Raw genomic sequence first — 17,174 nt, 5'->3', positions numbered from 1 at the left:
TAAGCCTTCCTAAAATATGGAAAAAAGTGATGAGGTCCAAAGATGTGACATCTCAGAGTCAGAGAGCAATAAAGAAATACATATTCACTTATAATGAAGCAAACTCAATTCATTAAGTGTTTTTTCTAATATAATTAAAAGTAAGAGTTCTTGACATGAATTCTTCCAGGAGCCACCACTCTTCCTCCTCCCATAGCGACCTGAGGTGATCTCTGAAAATGGTTCGCTATTCACTTGACCCGGAAAACCCGGCAAAATCATGCAAACCAAGAGGTTCAAATATTCATGTTCACTTTAAGAACACCCGTGAAACTGCCCAGACCATCAAGGGTATGCATATCCGAAAAGCCACCAAGTATCTTAAAGATGTCACTCTGCAGAAGCAGTGTGTGCCGTTCTGACACTACAAGGGTGGAGTTGGTAGGTGTGCCCAGGCCAAACAGTGGGGCTGGACACAGGGTCGGTGGACCAAAAAGAGTGGTAAATTTTTACTGCACATGCTTAAAAATGCAGAGAGTAATGCTGAACTTAAGGGTTTAGATGTAGATTCTCTGGCCATTGAGCACATCCAGGTGAACAAAGCCCCCAAGATGCGGCATAGAACTTACAGGGCTCCTGGTTGGATTAACCCATACATGAGCTCTCCCTGCCACATGGAGATGATCCTCACTGAAAAAGAGCAGATTGTTCCTAAACCACAAGAGGAACTTGCACAGAAGAAAAATATATACCAGAAGAAACTGAGGAAACAAAACTTATGGCCCAGGAGTAAATTCTGCACAAAATACATGCAAATAAAAGTAAAAGCAGAAAAAAAAAAGATTTCTCAACAGATTATTTTTAAATACTTGAAAAGCTTTAGTGCTAAAACAGTGTGTTTGCTCATGAAATCTGAATATGGTCCGTAAGGAGGTAATAGTTTGGCACCAGTGTGAGTTTCCCGGTTATGATAATGGATGACAGTTATGTAAAATGTTATCAGCAATGGGGAAATAGGTGAAAAAAACAAAGGAACTCTAAATATTTTTGTAACTCTGTGAGTACAGTATTATTTTAAGATATTAAGTTTAAAATGTATTCTGTGAAACTTACATCTAAATAAGTTGCTTTCAGACTTACTACTGTTTTAGAATTCTGTATTCATTAGTCATCTTCAAGTGATAAAAAACTAGGGCTCCAATATCTAATATCACCGTGGTGCAAAAAACGTAACTGGCCCTTCCTTAATTTGTGTATCTTTTCTTTTCTCTCAAAGCACACCTATGAGAAAATATTTCACAATTTTAAACTCTACTATATTTTCTGAACGTGCTTTTACTTTGTGGGTCTTTTCAGAGACTATTTAATGAAGGTAAATGATATTTCTTCCTCCTTTTTCCAAATGAATACATTATCTCAGATCTCTTTGGGTAAAACTTACAACCTGAATCACCCTCATGAGGACAAGTCACTGAAATATGCAATGTAAATAAAACAAAATAAAATATTTCCCCATTAAAAAATCATAAGTTAAACAATATACAGATCAATTTTGTCTCAGCTTGGTTTTTAGAAGTGGCTTCTAGCTCTCATTGTCAACATGGACTTGCTCAATGTCTTGAACACTACAGCTATTCAATAAAAAGCCTTATATACAATTTGCTACTGTGTATAATTAAAAGTAGGTATTATTTTAAAATCTCATTTCAAAACTGCTTCTAATTATGTTTTGCTCTTATATATTAACTACTACTTCATAGCAATATTTTAGGTCCTTCTTAATAATGAAATGTGTTTAATTTTTAAGAATTACAACAGTTTTATACTGTCATAAATGTAAGATTATATAGGAGTATATTCATTTTACTTCTAAGCATATTTTCACTTAGATACAATCTAGTTTGCCTACCATTGTCTAGTATACATGCTAACATATAACATTAAATTTAAATTTTTGGAATTATTAAAAATTCACTACCATATTTCATTTATGACCTAAAATTTGCATTTATCAAAAAAAATCCACCTGGTTTGTATTGTGTTTCACTGTTTTAAACCTTAAGCACATATAAAATCTAAAGTCATCACAGAGAATAACAAGATAGAATAAGGTAACTTACCTCACCTTTATAATCTGTGACCTAATTAGGCTTATTTCAAATATACTGCTTAAGTGCACAGTTATATAGTACTATATAGACTGGAAACATCAATTCATACATAGTGTATAGTGTATACACTAACTATAACTATATATACTCTTAACTATATATACTATACAACCAGGAATTCTTCACATAGACTTCCAAATAGAATTCCAGGCTTAGTCAAGTATTTAAGTAATAAATATGCATTAACTTGAAGCTTAAATATATATATTATTGAACATCAGCCATAACTTCAGCAATTATTTGGTATTTCGAATAAGAATAACTTTTTTTCAAGGGGAAGTATTTACCACTAGCATTATTTGGAATTGCCAACTCATGGTAATAATAAAAAGCAGAGAAAAATTTATTATTGCTTCTCACTTTTTTTCTTTTACAGAAATGTACTCCCCCTTTACTTCCTTTACTAAGGCTTTTTCACCCAGCCTTGGCACTATATATTGTACTAAACTTTATGCTCTTTCATAAATGGACCACACTCATTTCTCTTCTCTGCACCTCTGCTTTATCTATTTCTTGTTTGGGGACTAGTTACCCCTTTTACTTCCCATTATTTCCAGCTGTCAAAATATGATCTCTCATGTCTCTTCAAGTTGTTCAAATACCCAAGGATTAGATTTTGTGTAGTGTTGGAAAGTATACTGGATAGGGAATTACAAGACTTAATTTCATTTACTTACTGTCAAAAACATACACTCCATTGCTTACCAGATGTGCCAAGCCCTCTGGGTTCTATTTCTACAACTCTCAAATGAAAGGCATACATTAGATGGATTCTAAGACCCCTTCCAGTTTTGGAAGCTACTGTTCTGTGGTATGTTATCTCTTCTTAAGATGTTTTTTTCTCTTCACTTCCACACAACAACTAATTGTGTGGAAATAAATAATTCTTCCTAGAGTGATTCCAGGGTATGTGTTTCCAGTGATGAAGTGGAACTAAAAAGAGGTATCCATGATTACCTGAAGATACATCATCTATAGCTGATAATTTGAGGAAGACAGTAACACCTAGAAAATACAAGTTTGAGAAAGAGTAGTGTGTGCCATCTTCATTGGTGAGAGAACATTCAAACTCAATGAAAAAATTATCAGAATCTGCAAGGAGTGAGATATGGGGACTATAACACGAAGGTGGTATGCAGTGTTAGTAAGTGGGAGAGGACACAGTGGCAGTGGGCCTAGGTATTGGAGCCTGAAGGAAAGAAGGATCAAATGTGGGTGAAATAGATGTTCAGTAAACCAAAGGCCTATTAATCAAAATAGAGGTCTCAAATAGTGACGTGATATTCCACTAAAAGTGCTAGCACTCTGTCCAAGAACAGTGCTATAGGATCCATCAGCCCTCTCCTACTGCCCCCTCACCCCCAGAAACTATCATCACCCTACCTCTGAAAAGTAGGACATAAAGAAACAAGAAGAACATTTCCCATCTGTCTTTTGTCCCACCTTAACACTCTAATTTCAGTTGTTCCCAAACTATAGTTTTTCCTTAAAACAAACATTCACAAAATACATTAAAAAGTAAGTCTATGGAATTACGAGTAAATCTTTTATTCCTACTTTATGCCTCTTTTGAAAAGTGTGGCCAAAACTTTAAAAATGGGGAGTTCATCCGTCTCCTCTTTCCAGCTCATACTTTGGAAGAGACATGGAAACAAATTTAAAAGACTATGTAACACAAAAGAAAGATGTAATTACACACCAAACATCCATTCTCAAAAATAAATTAACCTGAGTTCAACTTGTACTCTTACTAAGAAAGAATTATTACTTACTCTTTTAAATCTACATTCCCTGTCCCCCACCCCCTCTCTTCCTCAGTGTTTCTTTTCTTTTCTTCCTTCCTTCCTTTCTTTCAGGATCCAACCAAGGCAAAATTGGTTAAAGACAGTAACATAATTTTCCTACTGCTTCGTTTTGGGTGAAATACTGTCACTCAGTAAAGTAGTCAAGAGACCTACAGAAGGTAGAATGGAGATGAGGTGCTAGACCAGCAGACTTTGCCGCTGAGGGTAGTGGTGCTAACAGTGATGAGACAGATCACACAGCAGCCAGGTACCGTAGGTGTGCCATGGGCAAAGAGCAAAGCTTCTTAAGGACTTAAACTCTTTGGGAAGACATTTTGTTGAGTTTCCAACTCGTAATTATGCAACCTTGGTGAAACACTACTTTCCTGTACTTGAAGCCTTGCACTAGCTATAAAACTTAATAATAAAAAAGAAACATAATTCATCTATTATATTTTAATACTTTGCATAGCATCATCAAATAAACTCTTTTCCTTCTAAACCAGTTTAAAAGGCCTATTTTCCTCTCAGTACCTCAGCTCCAAAGAAAGGTGTTATTATCCCATAATTCAAACAAATAATTTCAATTTTACTTATTTTTAATTTCTATTAGTGTGTCCTTAGGTCATACATATAAATCAGATTTTATTACACACACACACACACACACACACACACACAAACTGGGAAGGCATTTTATAACTTTCGAGCCCTTTGGCATACTTCCTGGAAGTCTCAGTAATGACTATAGTTACTCTTAATTGCTTTCAACACACTTACATGAATGCTACATTCAGTTGAATTATTTCCTGGATTCCCTCTAATTAATCTGATAGCAGCTGTTTTAAGGCCTGTGCTGATTAACAGTTGCAAGACAGCTAAATGCCTAGTACAAGAAAAGCTCTCTGAAGCTTACGTATGTTCATCCACATAATTTTGTCTTTTAAGTATCAACATTACAAAGGGGAGCTTCTATTTTTAGTTAACAGTATTAGTTGTTTATATAATTCAAATGGACTCTCCCTAACACACTAAAATACCATCTCGATGTATTTCATAAATATCCTAATAAGTATTATGGAAATTCAACATTTCAAAAATAAATATAAGTAAATATTTTAAAGATTTAAATAAAATTTAAAGAAAACAACAAATGAGGAGGTATTTTAGTATATTATTTGTACTGGTTTCCTTATCCTGGTTCATAAAATATAAATGAACTTTATAATACAAATGACATATTTAATAAGTGACTCATTTAAAGTAAAGTGCTACCAGCAAACTTTTAAGGTCAAACTATACATACTGGTTGAAACTTCATTCCTTTTGACCTACAAAAATGGCAATTTGATAAGTTTCAACCATCTGTTCAGTTCAAATAACTACAACTGAATGACATTTTCTGCAATTAGCAATTTTTAGGCTACAATTTTCCTGTTACAAAATTAAAACTCTGTGCCATTCCTATGCAATGAAAATATGACATTTCCTAAGACACTGAAGCCAGGACTCACAGTCTGGCATACTGCTCTTCTCTATCCGGGTCTCTGGCTGATTCATGTTATTCCTGCCTAATTCCCATTCCTTTAGCTCATGCACCAAGTGTCCTTCCTTCCTTGAGTGGTGTTCTCTCCTCACTGAGCCTGGAATAGCCTGTTGAAATTATTTATTTTATTTTTTAATTTATAATAGTTTATTGTCAAATTGGTTTCCATATAACACCCAGTGCTTCTCCCCGCAAGTGGCCCCCTCCATGACCATCATCCCCTACCCCCTACCCCTCCCACTTCAGCCCTCCGTTCATTTTCAGTATTCAATAGTCTGTCATGATTTGCATCCCTCTCTCTCTCTCTCTCTCTCTAACTCTCTTTCCCCTTTCCCCTCCCTATGGTGCTCTGTTAGGTTTCTCCTGTTACACCTATGAGTACAAACATATGGTATCTGTCCTTCTCCGCCTGACTTATTTCGCTTAGCATGACACCCTCAAGGTCCATCCACTTTCCTACAAATGGCCACATTTCATTCTTTCTCATTGCCATGTAGTACTCCATTGTGTATATATATACCACATCTTCTTGATCCATTCATCAGGTGATGGACATTTAGGCTCTTTCCATGATTTGGCTATTGTAGAAAGTGCTACTATCAACATTGGGGTACATGTGCCCCTATACATCAGCACTTCTCTATCCTTTGGGTAAATCCCTAGCAGTGCTACTGCTGGGTCATAAGGGAGTTCTATGGATAGATTTTTGAGGAACCTCCATACTGTTCTCCAGAGTGCTTCCTTGAGAAACTAAGTCAAGATGCAAAAATTTCATGTTTCTCTAAAGGAAGCATACATAAGCTTCTGGGGCCTGGCTGTAGTCCCAAGGGAGGTAGCTGAGAGTCAGCTCCAGATCACAGAGCTGACCGTGATCAAGGTTTTCAGATAACATGATTTCCTGGAACATACCAGAAATCAACTACTTAATGTGTAATATCCTCATTTTAAAATGTTGGCTACAAACAGAATATACATTCTAAACATTTTGTAGGCCAGACAGTACACATCTGACTGGCTTCTTCCAATGAAGTATATTTGTGACTCCTGATTCACATTATCATCAGAAGAGGAAGTAATCTCTACATGGTGGTGCATTTGGCTAATCTTTACATAAACTGTCTACGTTGTAGTATAGGGGCATGTGCATGAGTGCGTGTGTGTACATCCCACTTGCATATTAAGCATTAGCAAACAACAATCGTAGAATAATGTTTTACAATGCAAGGAACAGAATTCAAATCCCCAACAGACAACTCACTAGGTGTATATTAGGCAAATTGCTTATCCTCTAAAATTTTCACTTTACTCATCAGAGGTAACTACATACTCTTCCTACTTGATAGAAATCTGTGAGGAGTAAGTAGGGTAAAATGTTTCCAGTATTTAGGCAAGGGCCTAGCACAAGTGAACTCAGAAACAAATGTTAATTGCCACTATTATCACTATTATTATTAGACATGTAGCGTGTACGTGTGTATATATATATATATATATATATATGTAATGAACACATTTATCAACTTTTTACAGAATTCTAAGTATGCCTTCTGTTTCCACTCCATGTCCCATCTGCAAAATCATAGCCAGGATTTTCTTTATTATACACCCAAACATGAAACCCTTCCCCACAAAGAAAACTTGCATCCCAAGAGAATAATACAATGTAGTATTTATGTGGAAAAACTAAAACAAAAAAAAAATAAGTGAACTGACATACACAACAGCATGGAATAATTTACTGAACACTACAGTAAGCAAAAGAAGCCAGACAATAGAAGATTAGCAACTGTATAATTCTATTTATATAAAGTTCAATCAGAGTGGAAATTCATCAATAGTAATAGAACTCAGAATATAGGTTACCTTTGGTAACCAGGATGTGCCTGGAAGGGACATGAGAGAAAGATGTGGAGTCATATCTATTGATTAGGATGTAAATAGTATAGTTAGTAAAATTAAATAACATTTACTTAAGATCTACACTTCATAGTTAGAAAACTTCATCTTAATACAAGAAATTAGAAGGTGATTAATGCATTAAATACTTGCTGAAAACACCAATTTGAAATTAACATAAATGCATTTCATTTTTTCATTTATTTGGTTTTTTTCCAAGTTTTTATTTAAATTTAAGTTAGTTAACATATAATGTAGTATTGGTTTTAAGTACAATTTAGTGATTCGTCACTTAACATGTAACACCTGGCTGGCTCAGTAAGTAGAGCATGAGACTCTTGAACTCGGTGTCCTGAGTTCAAGCCCCATGTTGGGCATGGAGCCTACTTTAAAAAAATATCCTGATGCCCGGATTAACATAAATGCATTTTACAGGAAGAATGGAGTTTGTGGTTTAGAAGTTACTAAAAAAAATAAAAATACAACTAATACACAATCCAGTAATTCCACTTTTGGGTATTTATCCAAAGAAAACAAAAACAAGAACTTAAAAAGTTATATGCATGCCCACTTTCAATACAGCATTGTTTACAATAGCCAAGGGAAACAACAGAAACAATCTCAACAGCCATCAATGGATGAATAACAAAACTGTGGATGACATGATTAAAAAATAAAGCTACACACAATTGAACATTACACTGCTACTAAAAGAATGAATTCATGCCATCTATGACAACATGGATGGATCTAAGTAAGTCAAAGACAAATATTGTATGATGTCTCTAAAATGAGAAATCTTTTTTTAAAAAATTTTTCATAAATGGGTGGTTGCCAGAGGGAAGTGGTAGAGGGTATAAACATGGGTGAACGGGGTAAAAGGTAAAAAGAAAAAAAATGCAGTTTGAACTGCTATTAAGTTCCCATTGCTATTCCTGGATATTGCTAAAGTTCCTTTTCTAAAAACATCAATTGAGGAATTTTAGTCAACTTGTCTCTGACAATTCTGCTAATGCTTCTACACACAAAGAAAACAGGACATTAAGGCTGTGGAAGGTTGAGGGGCTTACAAAGGACTCTCTTATTACTAATATCCTAACCCCCAGACCATACACTGATTAACAAAATCATGCTCCCTTGAGTCTTCACATTACTGGCCGAATGTTATTCTCACATACAGATGAATTGCTGAACTGCATCCCAAGCTCACAAAATTTTGATAGGCTGAATAGGTGGTTATGAGAAATCATTTTCATGTTGACTCCTGTCCTAACCTGAACAAAACAAATGCAGAAAGCAAAATATTCCCACAACAGAAAGCTGTTCAGCTCTAGAATGATCAGGAGAAAAAATGTCTGATTTCTTGACATGTGTAATCAACAAACATAGTACAGTAGTTATGGAACTTGCCTACATGGAACCTGATCGTTACTGGAATTTTCCAACCTGTGCACATAGGATCGGGAATGGTTGAGACTTTTTCTGTGTGTTTCCATTTTGTAGGCTTGTGACAATAAAATCAGATGTAAATATAAAAAAATGTTGCCATTCTTATGTGTATTAAATGGTATCTTTGTTTTTAGTTTTTATTTTCCTAATTACTAATAAGGTTGATCAAGTTTCTAAAAAAATACAAAATAAAATGTGATTATTCCATTAAATACTGGCTGCATTTTCCAAAAACACAAACAATATTAGCTTAAATGGATTTTCAAAATTATAAATACTTGAATCCACAGAAACAAAATGTTCCTAAATCTCATTATATTATGCAATAATGGTCACAAGTAAGTTATGTTATCCAAAATATTTCTGATTTAGACCTTTTAGGTTCATATGAAACTGGAACATTGTTTCTCTCAGATCTTCCATTTCTAGTTCATTTTTACTGAGTGACAACAGATGTGTAATTTTGCAAGGAAACAGCTTTCATGACCAAATGAGTAACTATCTTAACAGGATTCTGAAAAGAGCATTTAAATAAATTGCAAATCTTTATGTTAAGATGTATTAAGTACAAGACAACAATCAGCACATGTAGCTCTTCAAATAAAATATCTTAAGCTTTTAACAGTATATCAATGTACTTCAATTTACAAAAAAAATTCTGCAACCACTATTAAATTTTTTAATCACATAGGATAAAATTGCTGAAAATATTGAGTCATTAAGAAAATAAAAATATTCAAATGAGAAGCACCTCCTGAATGACAAAATATCAACCTCTAGAAATCCACTGGATTCTATTGGAAAAAATTGTCCAAATCAACTTTTTTCCATCCTCTGAAATTTAGCCGAAGTCTAGCAACAATCTGAAGAGTATTTATTCAAGAAAAATGACTTGAGCCAAGTTCTGTGAGCTCTATGGCATTTTAACTTTCTCGATTCCCATTTCCCTCTTCCCAGTTCTTTGGTAGCCTTAAAAAAAAAAAGTAGCTTACTAGTCAGTGAAAGAGGAAGCTCAACCTCAAAAACTATCACTATTTCATGGGTCTTGAAGCGCCTATAAAAAGCTACATTCAAGGATTTTTCTTTTTTTGACCTAACTCATAACTTGCTCAGTGAAGACAATACTATCCCTAGGGTATTTTGCAAAAATAATCAGTAGCAACTGCTAAATATCTCACATTCATCAGGTGGTGAAACAAGATGAGACAAACCAGAAGGCAGACAAAACACTTAACCGTAAAATGTGGAGAATAAGATGGCCATGGGCAACTTTGAGAAGCCATAAAATATTTCTGGGGAATTAACTGGCCATGTGTATGTGCAGGTCTGTGTGCATGCCTAGAAAAGGCCTGGGAGAGCCCTCGTCTCTCACCTCTCCATGACTTAAGGTTCTGAATAAGCAGTAAGTAAAGGCTAAGGGAGAGCTGTCAAATGCCACAGTGCTGAAAGTACGCTTCAATACAAAAGACCACTGGGCAAAGATTTGGAGACCTACTAGCTCGAGGCATTTTTTAAAAAAAAATTTCTGTCCAATAACTAGCTGACCAAAAAGCTAGTTAAAGCTGACTAAACAAGCAGAGATTTCAGCAGAATATTTTCAAAAATAATGGCTAACTACTTTGAAATTAGATGAAAAACATTAATTTATATATCAAATAATGTCAACAAATTACAAAAATAGTATGCTTAAAGATATCTACACCTACACACTTGTTAGTAAAACTGCCAAAATTCAAAAGGAGAAAAAAAGAACTCTGAAAGTAGCAAGTGAAAAATGACTACCACAAAGAAAGAAGTGTAAGCCAGTTTAACAGCTTTCTCATCAGAAATCAAATAAATGAGAAGGCAATGAGATGAAATATTCAAAGTGCCAAAAATAAAAGAAAACTAACAAAACTTCTATATCCAGCAAATGATCCTACAAAAATAAAGAAGAAATCAACAGAGTTTCAGATAAATAAAAACTGAAATAACTTGTCACTAGGAGACCTGCTCAACAAGAATAAAATAAAAGGACATCAGATAATAATTCAAATCCACATGAAGAACTAAAGGCCCACCAATAAAGATAGGTACATGGTTAAGTATAATGGAGAGTTTAAGTGCATTTTTGCTGGTCATACTCTTCTTCTCCCATTTCATTTAAACAAAAGCTGCATAATGCATTAACTGCAAAAATGTGGTGATAGGCTCATAAGAAATAAGAAGGTAATTTGTATGAAAGTATAGCACAAAGAGTGGAGGAGAAAACAGCCAGACTGAAGCAAAGTTCTAACTCAAGATAGAAAGTTTAAGCGTAAAAGTTCTGACAGATAAACATATTGAATTAATAATTCAAAACTTTCCACAAAGAAGTTCTCAGGCACACTGATAAACTCTGCCATGTATTTAATGAAAAATGAACACTAATCCTTTATAGACTCTTAAAAAAAATAGAAAAGGATTAAAAACTTCCAATTTCTTTTTTCTTTCTTTTTCTTTTTCTTTCTTTCTTTTTTTTTTTTTTTTGGTCTATTTTTGACACAGAGAAAGTAAGAGCAGGTAAGGGACACAGAGAGAGGGAGACACAGAATCCGAATCAGGCTCCAGGCTCTGAACTGTTAGCACAGAGTCAGACATGGGGCTCAAACTCACAAACCTTGAGATCATGAAGTGAGCCCAAGTGTGCCCCTTAACTGACTGAGCCACCCAGGTGCTCAACTTCCCATTTAATTCGGATACCCTGATTGCTCTAATACTAAAATATGACAAAGATATCCTAACAAATGAAAGCTACTGATCAGTATCTCTTACAAATATATATGCAAACAACCTCAGAAAATAATACAAAATCAAATCCAGTAGCATATAAAAATAATTATACACCACTAAAAAAAAAACCCACCATATTAATAAAGAACCAAAATCACATGATTGCCTCAATTGATAAAGAAAAACTTTTTTTAATCCAATATCTTCCATGATAAAAATTTCAATGATTTAGGAAAAGAAGGATACTACTTCAACCAAACAAAAAACACCTATGAGAAGCTCAAAGCTAACATCTTATTAAAGGACTAGATGCTTTCCCTTTGATCTGAAATGTGACAAGAATTTACACTCTAGCAATTTCTATTCAACATTGTAACATAGATTTCAGGTAAGAAAATTAGGCAAGAAAATGAACTAAAAGGCACCCAGAATGGAAAGAAATAAGAAAACTATCCCAATTTGTAGAAAACATAAAATTTTATATAAGAAAATCTGAAGACATCTTCACACACGGGAAAACCTAATAGAAATAATAAGCAAGTTCAGCAAGGGTTCAGGACTCGAGATCAATATACAAGAACCAATTTAAATTCTTTATAATGTTTATTAATTTTTGTGAGCAAGGGAGGGGCAGAGAGAGGGAGACACAGAATTGGAAGCAGGCTCCAGGATCTGAGATGTCAGCACAGAGCCCGACATGGGGCTTGAACTCATGAACTGTGTTACCATGACTTGAGCCAAAGACAGGCATTTAAACAACAGAGCCATACAGGAGCTTCCCAATTTAAATTCTATACACATGTAATGAACAACCTGAAAATGAAATTTTACAATCCCAATTACAATATTATGGAAATTAATAAAACACTTAGAAATAAACTTCACAAAGGAATTGCAAGACTTACATACTGAAAAGTGCAAAGTATTGTTGAAAGAAATTAAAGAAACCTTAAAAAATGTGAACATAGCCAATGTTCATAGATCAGAAGATTTAACATTGTCAAAATGACAATACTTCCCCATGTAACCTACAGATTCAAAACAATCCCAATCAAAATCTTAGCTTTCTTTTTTTACAGAAATTGACAAATTGTGCCTAAAATTCAAATGGAAACCTACATGTAACCTACAGATTCAAAACAATCCCAATCAAAATCTTAGCTTTCTTTTTTTACAGAAATTGACAAATTGTGCCTAAAATTCAAATGGAAAATTACACTGGAAATCTACAATAATCAACAGAGTGTGGTACTGGCATAAGAATAAACATTCAGATTAATGGAAGGGAAACAAGAATACTAACATAAACCCTCAGATTTATAGTTAATTTATTTGTAACAAGGATGCCAAGAAAATTCAATGAAAAAACAAAATAGTCTTTTCAACAAATGATCCAAGAATAACAGGATAGCGACACGCAAAAGAAGGAGGTTGCATTCCTAGCTCACATCACGTACAAAAGTTAACTGCAAGTACATAAAACACATAAATGTAAAAGCTAAAACCATAAAATTCATAATGGAAAATACAGGTGTAAATCTTCAAAGCACTGGGCTAGGAAATGGTTTCTCACATACACACACGCATGCACACACACGCATGCACACACACACACATGCATGCACACCTGAACAAGAAAAAATAGAGAAATTGGACACCACCAAAATTAAAATCATATATTCTTTAAGGGACACCATCAAGTAGAAAGACAACCCACCTACTCAGAGAAAATATATGTAAAACATTCGTGATAAAGGACTACTATCTAGAACACACTAAATAATCTTTCAAGTCAACCTAATTTAAAAACGGGCAAAGGATTTGAAAAGACACTTCTTTAGAAGACATATGGAAAGAGGCTTTTTACATTCTTAAGTATTTTACAGTGCTAGTAAAGTGTTATACTAGAAAAACTACTTGAAAAAAAAGCATCAATTAACAGGCAATATTTTATTAGATATTTCGCTGTGCTGGGAAATAATGTTTGTAAGAAGTGATGTTCAGATACTAGAATCTTATTTAAAGGTGCTAGTTCACATTTAATTTCCTCACACTAAATGCTGAACTTGACTGATCTTGTGTGAACTCATTGGCTAGTGGTCTGGAATAACTAATTCCAAGTCAGTCTCTCAATTCAGAACAATAAAACCGAGATGCCACTTTTAAAGCAACAAAATAATTGGTAAGTGTGCAAACCAATCTACGATCTAGTCACAGCCAAAAAGAGAAGAATGAACTGGTGAAGATATATAAACATGGAAACTCTCAGGCCCTTTGCAAAATTAGAGTATCAAAGAGAAACAAGCTGTACACATGAAGATGTTATTAAGGAAAACATTGTGAGGCAGAACATGAAAAGAAAAATGCATTTTATAGGTAGATTAAACTTTTGGAATTACTAAAGCATACAACTGGTGCTTAAAATAATTCAACTCTTAATTAAGCTAACAGAAGAGATACTAAAATGTTAATGATATTCAATATTTGTAGGAGAGCAAAACAACCCACATCTTAATTACTTCTCTAACTTCATCTTTGCTGCAAGTACTAATAAATGAATAAAATTTTTCAATACTGTTGACAGGAAAAGTTAATTAAATGTACAAATAGCTACCACATACTATAAATCCTCTTCAAAGCCACTGTACATGAAGGTAAAATTTAATTGTTCAAATTTCAGAAAAAAAGATCAAGACACGTGGGGGTTCTTCATATGAATGAGAAAATAAACTCATCAAGTCAGAAGAAAACCTTTTTATAGCCTATGTGAAAAATCTCTTCCTGTTTCATCTTAAATGTGTTATTTGGAAATAGTCTATTTTTGGTCCCATCACTGATATTTTGTAATGAGTAAAAACTCAAGTTAGTCTGAGTCTAATCTTGATTAGGCTAATGAATAAAAAGCCAACAAATTTTGCTATATATAGTTCTTATTGTTTCAGCTTATAAAACTAATTAAAAATGAGATTAAGGTTTTCAGATAATGTAAATATTTAGGAATTTAGGCAAGTGGAGGTCATATAATTGAAAATATGTAGCTAAATAAAACATTTATGCTTGAAATATATTTCTACATAAAATGAAAATAAGATGCATGTAAAAATCTTAGAAAGTATCCTAATTAGTGATTTTTTATTTTGCACAAATAGCAACTTGAACAGCCAATGTAAAAACGGCCTGTGTCCAAATAAATTCAATTTAATTATCCACACTGCTCTTCTCCAACATTTACACAGATAATTAATGATCTCAGCAAATTTAGGACCACAGATCTGCTTCTTATAATTGGGCTACCTCTCAAACCACCGGAATATGCAAAGAAATTTGTCATGCAAAATATACCAGCTCTCTCTCCCTCCTGCTCTACCACCAAGATGAAGGTGTGCTTGTTTCCACTACTAATAGGGCTGAAATACCCATGCCTACAAGAGCAACATCGTATCTGGACTCAAGAGTACTGTTGCTCCTGGTAGAGTGTTGTAGAAGGACCTGAGTTACTCCCTTGAACAATTTGGCTCCATGACCTTGTGAATGTGTCTTGGTAATGTCAAATCTTAAAATATGATGTAATCTTCCCATAAAGGCCACCCTGCAATGAGGTATTGACTGTGTGCCAGATAATCACAATAATCAGGACATCTTTGTTATAAGGGAATGGCAGAGTCCCATAAATTATGGTTCATCTCAAAAGTTAAGTCAGCTTCTCAACAGTTCGGGGATGCTAAAACGTGAATACTCCAGGTACTAGCAGTAGCAGTCAACAATTTACAATGTAATGTTTCAGGTACAATGTATATGTACAAAATATACTGTCAAATACACATACACACACTGCGTATCTTACATATAGCCCATGATTATTTATTAAATAGCACATACACTTGAGGTTTAGAAATTAAGTGATATTCCTTCTTATCAAAAAGGTAATCCAGATTAAAAGCTCCTCTGACAGGGGCACCTGGGTGGCTCAGTCAGTTGAACATGTGACTTCTGCTCAGGTCATGATCTCATGGTTCGTGGGTTCGAGCTCCCAATTGAGCCCCACATCAGCCTTTGTACTGACTGACCATAGAGAGCCTGATTCAGAGTCTCTGTCTCCTTCCCTCTCTGTCCCTGCCCCATATGCACTCTTTCCCAAAAATAAACATTAAAAAAGTTCAAAGCTCCTCTGACGTAATTTTACAGTCACAGTAAGCACACAATGCCTTTGAAAGAATTTGTCCTCTGAGTAGCAAGTTTCTTTTATTGTCCGTAGCTCCCTTCACCCCGTAAGTTTTCTGACAGCAGAGAACTTATTGTTTTCTTTTATCTTTGTACTTTCGGGTGAGAACTGATCTGAAGTACCTATTCGGTAAGTAATTCTTAACTAGATTAAATCTCTTTAAACTACTAAGAAGGCATAAATTAAAGTTCATATACTAGCTTACCTATGATTATTCTTAGAGTTTACTCTAAGTTCCCTGTGTCTCATATTCCCATGTGAAATACCTCAACCACACAGAGCTAGCCAAAATAATATGAATATTGTTTAAGAAGTGAATGGACATAACTAATGTATTTTTGCATCTGACAAACCACATATGATTTTACTTACTGAACAATGCACATTCTTGAGCATACGGAAAAAATTTAAGCCAATAAATTTCAATGTTGATTCTGGTGACAGTTTACGACTGGTGATTTGTGCCTGTATATATGCAACTCATTCTCTTTCAGCATTTCTCTGAGGTTTTTTTTCCCCCATGATGGAACACAGTATCAGTACTGAGAAAAGTTGAAATTCAAATGTCAAGCTATATTAAATCTATGTCACTCAATTTAGAGTCTTACCAATTCAAATTACTTACAAGTAAATGTAATTTTTGATACATCCATATGTTTACAGGAATGCAAATACATCTGAGTCATTGCTATTATATGCAAAATAGTACACAAATACCAGTACAGTTATTACTCACTGATTATCAGAAAGCCAATATGGTTATTCAAAAGTATGTTTTCATTATCTAAGGCTTCATTATTTGAATATATATCTGTTAATATTCTTAAGTACCTTAATATATGCTTTCAAATGAAAATGGTACCACAATTACAACTTATCCTTGAATGTAAAGAATAAAAAGTTGTTCTTTAACAGAGAAAGAAAAAAGTGACTGACAGAGATAATTATGAAGTTTGGGGCAACAGTGATTTATTTGTCAGCACCACATGAAATGACATATTCCCAAGCTTGAATAGATATTTGAGTGTGAGGGCATTTAATTTCCTCCACTTTTGACTCATATTGCAAGCATCATGAGAATACCACTGTACTGATTATCTTTAGAGAAAGCTGTGCTGGCTCCCATGCTACTGAGCAGTTCTCCATCAAAAGCAATGCTGAGTCAGATCCCTACTTGGATGACGACCTTACAGCAGCAAAGGAACATGCCTTCTGACGGCTACTTCATTTCTCATAAATATCAAATCAAACAAGATTTCTAAAGAACTATCTTGACATATATAAACTTCTCACTGGCCTCACAAAAACATTTTTAGTATAGTTAGGAAGGTGGGTTCAGTCAGATACTGTATTAATGGCTTCTAGTTTCAGAACAC

At 34.3% G+C, this 17,174-nt stretch overlaps 1 pseudogene; it reads left to right on the top strand.

The window, feature by feature from the left end:
- The first annotated feature begins 218 nt into the window (after positions 1-218).
- Positions 219-17,014, top strand: LOC115283355 (annotated as a pseudogene).
- Positions 17,015-17,174: the final 160 nt, after the last annotated feature.

Source organism: Suricata suricatta, chromosome X (genome assembly GCF_006229205.1).
Source record: "Suricata suricatta isolate VVHF042 chromosome X, meerkat_22Aug2017_6uvM2_HiC, whole genome shotgun sequence".
NCBI lineage: Eukaryota > Metazoa > Chordata > Mammalia > Carnivora > Herpestidae > Suricata > Suricata suricatta.
The sequence above is the reverse complement of the archived record's forward strand: the minus strand, read 5'-3'. Positions and strand labels throughout refer to the sequence as shown.